The 12,725-nt window shown below is 39.8% G+C and overlaps 3 long non-coding RNA genes across 3 annotated transcripts; 2 read left to right on the top strand and 1 right to left on the bottom strand.

Moving 5' to 3' along the window:
- Positions 1 to 571: 571 nt before the first annotated feature.
- Positions 572 to 2,246, top strand: LOC116686226 (uncharacterized). The gene is made up of 5 exons (XR_004331192.1): positions 572 to 634; positions 1,328 to 1,383; positions 1,468 to 1,492; positions 1,621 to 1,685; positions 2,176 to 2,246. It is a non-coding gene; the product is annotated as an uncharacterized LOC116686226 (long non-coding RNA).
- A 69-nt stretch (positions 2,247 to 2,315) lies between these two features.
- LOC116686225 (uncharacterized) lies at positions 2,316 to 10,934 on the top strand. The gene is made up of 5 exons (XR_004331191.1): positions 2,316 to 2,620; positions 2,842 to 3,011; positions 4,291 to 4,449; positions 10,589 to 10,803; positions 10,883 to 10,934. It is a non-coding gene; the product is annotated as an uncharacterized LOC116686225 (long non-coding RNA).
- A 189-nt stretch (positions 10,935 to 11,123) lies between these two features.
- On the bottom strand, positions 11,124 to 12,628 carry LOC116686227 (uncharacterized). The gene is made up of 3 exons (XR_004331193.1): positions 12,456 to 12,628; positions 11,367 to 11,577; positions 11,124 to 11,207 (listed from the first exon to the last, which is right to left on the bottom strand). It is a non-coding gene; the product is annotated as an uncharacterized LOC116686227 (long non-coding RNA).
- Positions 12,629 to 12,725: the final 97 nt, after the last annotated feature.

Raw genomic sequence — 12,725 nt, 5'->3', positions numbered from 1 at the left:
TAACCCACGCACTATGTCCTGGCTGCTCCGGAGTTCGCGAGGAACGGCTACCAGAGGCTAACTCAGGCCGGCCCGTGCCGACTACCGGGGGGGGGGTTAGCTACAGTAACTGACGACTGATCTGTCATGGTGCGGATCCGGACTTCTAACTCACTAAGCCTCGCCTCCACGTCCAAAAATAAACTACACTTGTTACACACGCCATCACCGCTAAAGAATGCAGAGGAGTAACTAAACATCTCACACATCGAGCAGGAGAAAGTCGGAGAGGGGGCCGACATAACTAACTGCTAGGCTAAAGTCGTTAGCAGCTAAGCTAAAGTACGGTAACGTTAGCTACCAAGCGTTAAAACAGCTGTTATTTAACAAAAGTCGCTAAAAGAATGAGAAGATATGTGAGTGCTTAGGCAGAACTGCTATAAGAATAAGTGTTTAGCGGACAGTTAGCCGCTGTAATAGCAAATCTAACAACCTGAACTGGTATGTCGTGAGCAGCAGAGCTACCAACACGCAAACAACACAAAGGCACAGGAAACGGAAATGAGTCAGGTACGCTTACCGTAATCACCGAGAAGATGACAGTGTGGTCCATGATAATTTGCCATCTGGATGCAGTCCACTTTTTGACACCGTGGTCAGTTTGCATCTATCATGTCAAGTCTTTTTAACCCTTGTGTTGTATTTCCTTTTTTTCAGTTTTTTTTTGCTTTTTCCAACGTTTTAAATTGTTAAATTTTTTTTGCTACAAAAAATTGCTACACATTTTCAGCTCTTATTTCGACGTCCAATATTTTCTGATTGAAAAATTGAAATGGGTCAATTTGACTCAAAGTCAACTCAAGGGTTTTGAGTCAAGTGAATTGATATTTTCATTCAATCCAATCTGTTGTTTGTGTGTTAGTCCAGAATGCAGCTGCTCGTCTTCTGACTGATACAAAGAAATCTGATCAGATAACTCCAGTACTCCTCTCTTTGCTGGCTTCCTGTCCGCTTTTGGATTGCTTTTGAGATTCTTTTATTTGTTTTTAAGGCGTTAATGGGTTGGCCCCAGCTTATTTATCTGAACTGCTTCATGTTCACCAGCCTTCAAAATCTCAGAGATCATACACACTGTCCACCTACCACTGAATCTTTTATATCTTTGGTCGAGACCCTCCTTTTCTCGTTGCCGTTTAGCTGAGCATAGACACTTTATTTATTATTTATTTGTTTGTTCTGATTTTGTGCTGATTTGTAAATGTTGAAACCTATTTCTACAGCATTTTGGTCAACTGAGGTTGTTTTAAATGTGCTATATAAACACATTTGACATTGACAATATATGCAGGTGTGGGACGGTCCAGATGAAGTGAGCACTCCAAGAATGGATAACATTTTGCATGGGTAAAATACAACATTATCAGCTTAATGTTTTGTTGCACAAGCACAATGTATCCACAGTACAGCAGTTTTTTTTGGTATTTCCAGACACCCAAAACCAGCAGCTGATCAGGTAAGACTTGAAAATGTATTACATGTAATAATGTGTGAAAATGAAATATCTGTAAATATTTTCCTTAATGATGAAATGGTGATGTGTGCTGTTTTAGTTGCTAACTGCAGTAATTTCTTAAAAACTAGGATGGAAGAAAAACCGCGGTCCAGGAAGAGGTCAAATCAGCCCAAGGTCAGACAAACTTCTACAGGTAAGCCGGGTTGACAGTTGCAACCTTTACAGAGTTACTTGATAGATTGCTGGAAATTGTAGATATGCGGTTGGGGAAACATTATGACTTCCCCTGTATGTCTGAAATTAAAGCACTATAGCAGCATTGGAATGTTTGGCTAAATACTTGCGCCTCTTTCATTTTCTTAACTTTAAACTTGGTTTTTGGGTGTCCACCTTACTTTTCACATTTGTTTATATGTACACCCCGAATCACAATGGGAAACAACTTACACCCTCTGTGACGACAAGGAAACACTCCCACATTTTTGGATATTTAATAATTTTTAATTATCTTTGTCAAATGTTTATGAACAAATGAATATGAATATGCCAAATGTGGTGGTATTGTCTGTTATATACTAATTGTTTTTCAAAGAAACAAAGATGATTGACATCCTTTGGTATAATGAAAATGAACTGTATATTATTATTTTTTTTTAATTTACTTAACCATCCCCTCACTGCAGAAACTACACAAATGTGTATGCACCAATTGTTATTGACAGCGAGTCTGAGCCAGAAGAACACATGGAGCACATATTTTCTCAAATGTTCTTTGTGGACTTATTATTTGAAATAATAGTAAACCACATCTTTTGCAGCACAGAGGATTTGACTGCTGCAGACATTGTATCACAACTCTCAGCAAAGATAATAAAAACATCTTGCAGCAGGTTCAAAATAAATAGAGAAAATGTGTGGGATGGAGCAGTCCGCGGCTTCAAACGTGCTTCATTTGACCCATTAATGAGTTATTAGTCAAATTTACTGATGATGAGGGGCAAACTGAGGATGCATTGGACATTGGTGGTCCCAAGTGAGAGTTCCTGACCCTCCTAATGAACTGCCTGAGAACTTGAAGAATCTTTGATGGCCCAGAGGACAGGAAATATCTCATATTTGACAGTGCAGGTAATGTTATTTAGAGACATGTTTCTGAATTTTAACTTCTATTCTTCTCACTAGTCCACAATAAGTATATTAAGTTTACGCAAGCCCATCTTGAACATATTGGAAATGCATTATCTGCTTCTGCAGCTTGATTTGAAAATGTAATCAGCTTCTTACACATCTTCATGAGAACATGGCTACTATTGGTTAATGCGGAACTAATTGGACAACAATATCGACAGCTGCAAGAGAATAGTACTTTCTTGCTGGGAGGATGATAGTTCATGGTGGTCCAGGTCCTCGCCTCCTGTCTGAGATTTTCTACCAGCACCTCACAGGAGGAACCATCTCTGACATTGAAGCCAAGACTGAAGATGTTAGGAATGACACCATGAGAGCTCCCCTGCTTGAGGTAGGTTGGCGTATATGCAGCTAACTTGTCACGTTATATTGATTTGATTTTTTTGACAGTAAAGTCCTGAATATTCGATTACTCCTCTCACCCCGTCTCCATAGACATCTTTTTCACACTTGATAACTATATTGATTAAATCATGTTAAATTCATTTCTTTCTCTCCTATTAGACACTGTATATGAAAACTACAGACAACAACCTAGTGGGCTCCTGTAAAAACCTTTGGACTTGTAGGTCACTGTATTCTCATTATTAACAACTTTCTGTCCCCAGCTACTGTTACATCCTGTCTAAACATCCAGTAATTAATCCTCTCCTTAAAACAACTCAACCATGACCCCACAGTTCCCAACCATTTTAAACCTATTTCCAAGCTCACATTTATATCTAAAGTCCAACGTTGTTCTCTCTTAGCTGCTGTCCCATTTGAACCTTAACACATATTCCATTTTCAAGTCTGGTTTTAGAACTATACATAGCAAAGAATCGGCCCAACTGAAAGTGCTGAATTTGCGGTTTTCAGACTCAGGCGACTGCGCCATTTTGCTTCTCTTTCCGCAGCCTCAGACACAATAGAGCATGCCACTTTGATTGACGGCCTCCAGCATGCAGTTGGTGTAAACGGCACAGCCCTTTATTGGTTTCCTTCATACCTCACAAACGCAACCTTTTCAGTAAAGCTTGGCATTTTCTCATCTAGCACAGCCAGCATCTCCTGTGGGGTTCCTCAAGGCTCCATTCTATGTCCTATTCTCTTTTCTGTACATGCTTCCCCTTGGTCAAATCTTTCACAAGTATAATATTTCCTTCCATTGTTATGGTAGCTATACACTTTCACACACTATCATTATATTTATGAAAACAAATAAAACTCAGTTTTACTCAGTAAAATTCAGTTTCTGTCATCTCAGAACAGTAGTCAAACCCAACCCCCTTTCTCTCCTTTCATGGCATGGAGAAAGTTATTCACGCTTTTGTTTACTGCTTTGTTTCATTATTGCAACTCCTTATACTCAGGTACCAGTCAGTCCTCTCTGTCCCATCTGGAATTGTTCTATAATTCTTACTGGCAACAGAAAGAGAACCAATTTCACTTGGCCTCTCTTCAGTGGTTTCCATTGCTAGAGCAAATTGAGTTTATAGTTGTTTGTTTTCAAGGGACTTAACAGGTTTGCATCCTCATTATCTCTAACATTATGTATATTGTTGTCTATTTAGATACAGATACAGTTTTTAGCATATTACTTTGTTTATGATGGTTGTTGTCTACCCTAGATATCCAACGCAGCTACATTGGATGAACTGCATGCGTCAGTTGAAAGACATTCCAGCTTGTTGCTTTCAGTACCCTGATGGTGTGGATGAGAAAGATAAGATCATAAAGGATTTCATGCAGTGGTACATCATTTACCGCAACCATTTCTCGATACAAAGGTAATGTGTCTGCCTAATTTAACCTAAGTTAAAATGTTGTTTTTTCACGTCAAATGCATTAGAATTAAAATGATAAAGCAATGTTACTACAAAGAAAGAGCTGGTGTTTTTCTAAGGGTTCAGAAAATAACAACCTCATAGAAAGCATATCATCTTGGTGTATGTCAAGATTATTTGATGTAAAATGGGATTGGTAATTAAAAGATTGAAATTGAGGGGGCACGTGACTATGACTGGCTGAGGACGTGTTTTCGCTGAGCAAAGGCTCCCACACAATATTGACTAACTTTCCTGCAACTTGCTACACCCCCCTTAGCTTAAAATAGCAACCACATAAGTGGCAACAAACAAGTGAACCTTGCTGGTGATTAACCATGTCGAAACAGACGAAAATTCAGTCACGGAAGTTAACAAATACTCCGGCTGCTAATGTTAGCTCTGCTAGCGACTCTCCATTACAAGACGATGGGCCTCTGCCTAGTGTACACACCGCGACTCTGATCCGCGAGGTAACCCAAAGTTTTACTAATGCCATGGACGAAAAGCTCTCTAAATTCTCAGAGACTCTAGAAAAAATCTCCTCAACTTTGGAGAACCAGTCCAAACGCATCACCGCGGCGGAGCAGCGAGTTTCGGATGTGGAAGACACGATGGCCGGGCTGGAACTAAGAGTTGCCGAAGCAGAGAAAAAAATTAAGTTAATGGCAGATAGCATAGATGATATGGAGAACCGGAGCAGGCGGGACAATATCCGTGTCCTCAATCTGGAAGAGGGCACGGAGGGGAAACGTCCTATACAGTTCTTTGAATCTTGGCTGCCGACTGTACTCGGCTTAGAGGGTAGCCCCGTTACTAAAAGCCGTATTGGCGGCTATGGCTCAGTGGTAGAGCGGTTGCCTTCCAATCGAAAGGTTGGTGGTTCGATCCCCGACCCTGCATTCATTGTCGAAGTATCCTTGGGCAAGACATTGAACCCCAAGTTGCCCCTGGTGCTGCGCATCGGAGTGTGAATGTGTATGAATGAATTATCTGATGAGCAGGGGGCACAGTGTATGAATGTGTGTGAATGGTGAATGTTTCCTGTAGATGCTTTGAGCAGTTGTTAAGACTGGAAAAGTGCTATATAAATACAGCATATTTACATTTACATTAAGATCGACCGGGCACATCGCAGTTTGGGATTACGGGGAGCACGTCCACGTCCGGTGATTATTAAACTCCACAATTCCAGAGACAATGGCCATGGATAATGGCAGCACTGAGGGCGAAGTTTATTATTATTACAGCAAACTAAAACCGTTTGCATGAGAATTTAAATGGGTTCAGAGCCGAGTTGGCTCAATTATGTTTCGTCCTCTATTAAGATACGAGGGATTTGACGTTACTGGTAATATTGTTGCTACAGGAGCTTTTTGCTGATCTGACTGATCAGGATAATAAGGTGTTTGCAAACTTTATGTTGTGGGGGTGGGAGTGAGATATGAAAACTGTTTTGTTTTCCAGAAGCGATTACACCTTTCAGCGGCATGTGCTCTTACAATACTCCCCGTTGGGGAGCTTTCTGTTTTTTTTTGTTTTGTTTTTTTGTTCCCTCCCAGAGTTCTGACGTTCTGTCATTTGTTAGAGATGGGCATGTTTATCCCAGCACAATGTATCTGCCCAATAAGTGCGAACTGTAATGTGAATGTTTTTTTGTTTTTTTTCCTTCTATATTATGTTTCTCTTGCCCTAAATGGATCACTCTTACTTGCTACTCGATAAGTAATCCACGTCATAAGTAACACAAAAATGATTACACTAAATGTCAAAGGTATCAATCATGTGGTGAAGCGGCGGAAAATTCTTTCCATGCTCAAAAAAGATAAGGTACAAGAAGCACTATTACAAGAGACCCACCTCACTGATCTGGAACACTTGAAATTAAAGCGGGACTGGGTCGGTCAACTTTATTATTCTTCATTTAACTCAAAGAGTAGAGGAGTAGCAATACTTATCCATAAAAATCTTACATTTACACTTGATAAAGTCATACAAGATACTGAAGGAAGGTATGTTGCTGTTACTGGATGTCTGTATGGAGAACGTGTTCTTATAGGAAGCGTCTATGCCCCCAATGCATTTGATATTTCGTTTTATTCTAAATTATTGGCTGACATCTCCTCAATTTGCCCTCCATATGTCATACTTGGAGGAGATTTTAACTGCGTTTTGGCCCCAGAAATGGACCACAGCCCACCTAAAACTTTACCCCCTACCAAAATGGCCCAAGCTACAAAGAGGCTCTGTATAGATCTGGTTTTATTTGATGCATGGAGAGTAATTAACCCACAAGATAAAGACTTCACGTTTTTCTCTTGCCCTCATCATTCTTTTTCTAGAATTGATTATTTTTTAGTCTCGAGGTTAACCCTGGACAAGACTATAAACTGCTCTATTAATCCATGTGCCCTCTCAGACCACTCATCGGTCTCTATAGAACTCAGGCCACCTTACTATAACCCCCTATCCAGACACTGGCGTTTAAATATTTCTCTTTTGAGTGACCCTGCATTTTTAACATATTTGGAATCACAATGGGACCTTTTCATCTCAACAAATGATTCACCTGAGATCTCTGCGTCTACTCTGTGGGAAACAGGCAAGGCCTTCCTGAGAGGTGCCATAATTTCCTATACTGCTGCAAAGAGAAAAAGTATACTGGCAAACCAAATTGAACTTGAGCAACAAATTATAGCTCTGGATAGGGACCTCAAGACCACAGCTTCATTATCTATACTTAAAAAATTAGAAGCAGCCCGCTCTGCCCTAGACCAACTTTTGTCTCATAAAGCAGAATCTGCCATATTTTTTGCTAAGCATAGATTATTCGAATCTGGCAATAAACCTGGGAGGCTCCTGGCTCGACTAGCCAGGGGCCAGACAGGGCCTCATGTTATACCATCGCTTAGGGACGGGGCGGCTGTGGCTCAGTGGTGGAGCGGTTGCCTGCCAATCGGAAGGTTGGTGGTTGGTGTTGGTGGTTGGTGGTCCCCGCCTCTGCAGTCGTTGTCGAAGTGTCCTTGGGCAAGACACTGAACCCCGAGTTGCCCCCGGTGCTGCGCATCGGGGTGTGAATGTGTATGAATGTTTATCTGCTGAGCAGGTGGCACCTTGTACGGCAGCCCCGGCCACAGTGTATGAATGTGTGTGAATGGTGAATGTTTCCTGTAGATGTAAAAGCGCTTTGAGCAGTTGTTAAGACTGGAAAAGCGCTATATAAATACAGCACATTTACATTTACATTTAAAGGCACAGAGCATTTTGAAACCAAAACTATGTGCAAAATTTTTAAGGATTTTTATCAAGAACTATATTCCTCCGAGTGCCAAAACCCTTTAGAGCAGAGGAAAAGATTTTTTGACAGAATACATCTTCCCACTCTAACTGAAGATTGTAGAAATGATTTATGTAGACCAATTACAGCACAGGAAGTTACAGAGACCATTAAATCACTACAGAGTGGGAAAGCCCCGGGTCCGGATGGATTCGGGCCTGAATTTTATAAAAAGATGATTAGGCTGGTGGTTGGACCCCTGACTAACATGTTTACTGAATCATTTGAAAGAGGCACGCTTCCACCAACTTTAAATCTGGCCCACATCTCTTTGATTTAAAAAAAAGATAAGCCTTCTGATTGCTGCAGGTGTTATAGGTCAATAAGTTTGCTTGGTGTTGACTGTAAAATATTATCAAAACTCCTGGCTAGAAGGCTGGAGGAGATGCTACCTGTCCTAGTTAGACCATATCAGACTGGATTTGTCAAAAATAGACATTCTTTCTCTAATGTTCGAAGGCTCCTAAACATAATACAATTTTCGCATAGTACTGAGAAGAGGGTCCTGGCGGTCTCATTAGACGCCGTAAAAGCGTTTGACCGGGTGGAGTGGTAGTACCTTTATGATAAATTTGGGCTGGGCTCAGATTTTATTCAGTGGGTTTAGCTTCTATACAGGTCTCCTACCGCCCAGGTCTTGGTAAATGGCTCGGTGTCTGATATTTTTCCTTTGAGTAGAGGTACACGTCAGGGTTGTCCCCTCTCACCGCTTTTATTTGCACTTGCTCTCGAACCACTTGCTGAGACTATTAGGAATCACAATGGACTATCCGGTGTAACTTTAGGAGACATTGAATACAAAATATCGCTTTATGTTGATGACATATTACTGTTTATAACCAAACCAGAGAACTCTATACCTGTTCTGGTAGCAATTATAGATCAATTTGGCCAAATTTCAGGGTACAAAATTAACTATGACAAATCAGAGGCCCTGCAACTGGGTAACTTTGGAGACCGTGCATCTCTTGTTAACTTTCCATTTAGATGGTCGAGTGTTGGCTTTGTTTACCTGGGCGTCAGAGTATCGACTAGGGTTGAAGAATTGTATAAATTGAATTTTAAGCCTACTTTGACAGCAGTTAAATGTGATCTTGAAAGAAGGTTCGATCTTCCTCTGTCTTGGATGGGCAGGATTAGCCTGATAAAGATGAACGTGCTTCCCAGAATATTATATCCAATGCAAATGCTACCACTTAGGATCACTAGAAAGGCATTTTTAAGTATGGAAAGAGTTCTCATGCTTAACACTTTAAAGACTGCGCATGATGTCACTAAACATGTTGGTCGGAGAGGCTTTTCATTAGCGTTACAACCTATAACCCAAAATAAAGCTTTCCCTCCTGGTGTGGGGAAAAGTATTTTCAATTTTTGGTACTCAAAGGGGCTACGGTTCGTCGGTAATTTATTTGAAAACAATAATTTTATGTCATTTTCACAACTTCAAAATAAATACCAAATACCACATAACCACTTTTTTGGTTTTCTTCAGATTAGACACTTTGTACAGTCCAATCTTGTACTTTCAACAGCCCAGTCAATAGAGAGTCCAATTGATTAGATTAGATTAGATTCAACTTTATTGTCATCACACATGTACAGGTACAATGCAACGAAATACAGTTTAGAGAGTTTAGAGAGCCTCTGAGCCGCAGCTAGTGAAAGCGCCGCCACATGCACTCTGACCTCCTCCTTACTTTTAATTCCATTGCTTCCAATAACAGGAAATTTATTTCACTTTTCAATGGAAAACTGTACTCTCTTAATTGTGACAATGTTAACAAAAGCAGGGAGTCATGGGAAAGGGATTTGGAGATTGATCTTGACACTGATACCTGCTTAGGTGCATTTGAATCTGTTAAGAAACTGTTTATGTGTAATAGACTTAGAGAGAGTCAGTACAGGATGTTACATAGATTGCAGCGCACTCCTCATTTTCTAAACAAGATCAACCCTCAAGTCTCTCCCTTCTGTAGGAAGTGTAAGAAAGAAGTAGGGAGGGACCTACTATCACTGTATTTGGCAATGTCCCTTAATACTCAGGTATTGGAGGAATATTTCTCAGGAGCTAAGTTCAATTTTTCACAAAACAGTTAAATCAGAACCAGTCTTGTTCCTTCTGAATCTACATCTAGAGAAGCTCTCTCTATCTGCAGGGCAACTGTTGTTAATGGGTAAACTCTTACTTCTAGCAAGGCGTTGTGTTTTGTTCCAGTGGATTGAGGAAAAACCTCCCTCGGTCACACAGTGGTACAGAGAAATATTTAAGGTTTTTCCTTTGGAACGCCTCAGTGCCATAGTGAGGGGCAATGCCAATTTGTTTTATAATGTTTGGCAACCGTTTCTTGATCACCTCCCTGGTGATCTTGCTGGTCTGTTGCAGGGTGGGAGACCACATTTTGTCTTTACCAAGTCATAAATTCTTTTGAATTTTACTTTTTTTGATTTGTTTTGTTTTTTATGTATGTGTTTTGTTGTAAACGGTGATGTACATTGTGTGATGTAACATGTGATGTGCGGTTTGTGTGTGTGGATAATTTTCCCCCTGTTTTGTATGTTGGTAGTGGCTGGGCGTGTTTGTTTATTGTTTGTGAAAAATCAATAAAAATGTATATAAAAAAAAAAAAGATTGAAATTGTTGGATTGTCAATTTTGACATTTTACACTGATTGGATTAACAATTTAGGCTCATGTGGGATTTGTGAGCTGCTTCAACATGTTGCCGTTAGCATCTTAGAGGTAATGATTGATCTAAATGTTTTTTAGATTCAAAGATGGGCTTTCCGCACTAGATGTCAATCATGCTTTGGAGCAGCATGGATCTGTATTTAGGGTCTTTGTGTGCTCAAGTGTGGAACAGCTGACATCTACAACATTGGAGGAACTCTTTGAGGTTCAGCTCAGTGAAAAAGGCAGCACAAGACAACAGGAAGAAACCCGAGTAATAGGATTCTGGAGAGACTAACTTCTGGAGACAGAAGGTTTATTTTAATTACAACAATTGTTCTCATCATATTGAAATATGATATTTTGTAACTAACTCAAGACTTCTTTTTTCAGATAAACGAACAGGACTCTTCCTCCATGATGTCCTGATGTTTGCCACAGGATTGATTGATTGATTGATATCTTTATTTCAAACGTGCAAGAGAAAGTATATACAAATATAAAAAATAATAAAAAGAAATAACAAAACAATGTTAAAAAACATTGGAGAGAAAAACAACAAACAAGGTACCCTTCTTTCCTGTGTTAACATACCTCTATCACATGTGCGAAAAGGAGTAGGAAGAAGAAACACATTAAACACATTGCCTCCCTCTGGAATTCAGCCACGACCCAAACTGATTTTTCAGTCGACTTCTCGCTTCCCAGTCAGCAGAACCTGTGCAAACACAATCAAAATACTGATGTCCAAGACTTCGGACCAGTTTCAAAATTACATGGATTTTGGAATACAAAACTCTCCTGGTTTTGGACTCCACTAATTACTCATTTCAAAAATAGTATCAGAAAACACTTGTTCTGTGAAAGTTGGACTCACATTCCATTACATGTCAGCCATGTTCTTCAGTCTGATATAATTTTCCACACAGGACTCCCTTGTCAAAGGCTGCAGCAGACCCCTCCGTCTCTGTAGATCTTCAAAGCGGGCCTGAAGATGGTCATCTCCACATTGACTGTAGGTTGACTCAAATGCAAACTGGCCCAGTTCCTCCTGTGTGAGTGGGAACCCACAGTCAGTTCCACCAAACCTGGAAGTAAAATATGCATATCAGTTCAGTTCAGCATTTATGTTTTCAGTCAACCAGCAGGCAGTAATTCTGGGCATGTGGGCAGCAAATGTATTTTGTGGTTCATGTATAAGCAGGAAGTTGTGCTAAAGTTATGTTCATCCTGTATGATGTACTTGTGGGAAGTGTTAGGAGTATCAACAAGCTCTAATGCAGAGATCTTCAACAGGGGGTCTGTGACCCTAAGGGGGTCTTCAGAGTTAGTGCAGGGGGGCCGCTAAATTATTAAAAAAATATATTTTATTAATATTAAAATGTCTGAAAATATACATTACAGTAATTTGAATCCAACATATCAAAAGCAAAGATAAATTGGCCTTTTAAAAAAAAAAAAGTTTACATATTGAAGATAAGCTTACTGTATAAAAGTAGCCACTATGGTAGCAATAAAGTGAAGCTTAAAGATTCCCTGTGCCTTCCACATGTACGTTTAACTTTAAAACATGATGTATAAATAATTTCCATTTATGTATACAATATATGCTGTAGGGGTCTCTTTTTCAGCTAAGGGGTCCCTGGACTAAAAAACATTGAATGTGACTGCTCTAATAGCACTATTAAATAGCACTTTACTTTAAATTTTGTTTTGCAAATTTTGGAACAAATATTTGAAAATAAAGTAACTTTTTGTCAAACCAAAAATAGATTATTAGAGTAATGGCTGTCATGAGGTGAAAATATATTGATAGAATCATCTTTAGAATCTTCATTTTTAGGGAAAATTATTAGACTAAAAGCTACTCATCATGCAACTGAATGTACTTGCTTGTCAAACAGTAACTAGAAGAAAATGTGAATAAAAAGGAAGAATCTGTTTTGATTGAAGAAAAAACAACAACCTGTGAGGCAGGTTGTACATGACATCTGGTTTACCAGATGGACAGCAAGACTGGTTCACAGGTCTGATGGCATGCGTGTTCCACTTTTCCCTGCTTTCATCCAGGTCCCTCTGTAGCACACCTAGGAACACGAACCGGACAAGACATGCGTGCCCCCGACTTCCACTGAAGAGATGTCTTTCCTTCAAGTCATTCATGAGGTCAATCCAGAATTGAGACCTGAACACAGACATTAGAGATGTGGTTTTTTTAAGGTGATGCAGATCTATT

Source organism: Etheostoma spectabile, unplaced genomic scaffold (genome assembly GCF_008692095.1).
Source record: "Etheostoma spectabile isolate EspeVRDwgs_2016 unplaced genomic scaffold, UIUC_Espe_1.0 scaffold333, whole genome shotgun sequence".
In the NCBI taxonomy this organism is placed as follows: Eukaryota; Metazoa; Chordata; class Actinopteri; order Perciformes; family Percidae; genus Etheostoma; species Etheostoma spectabile.
This window is presented reverse-complemented; position numbering and strand designations above follow the sequence as displayed.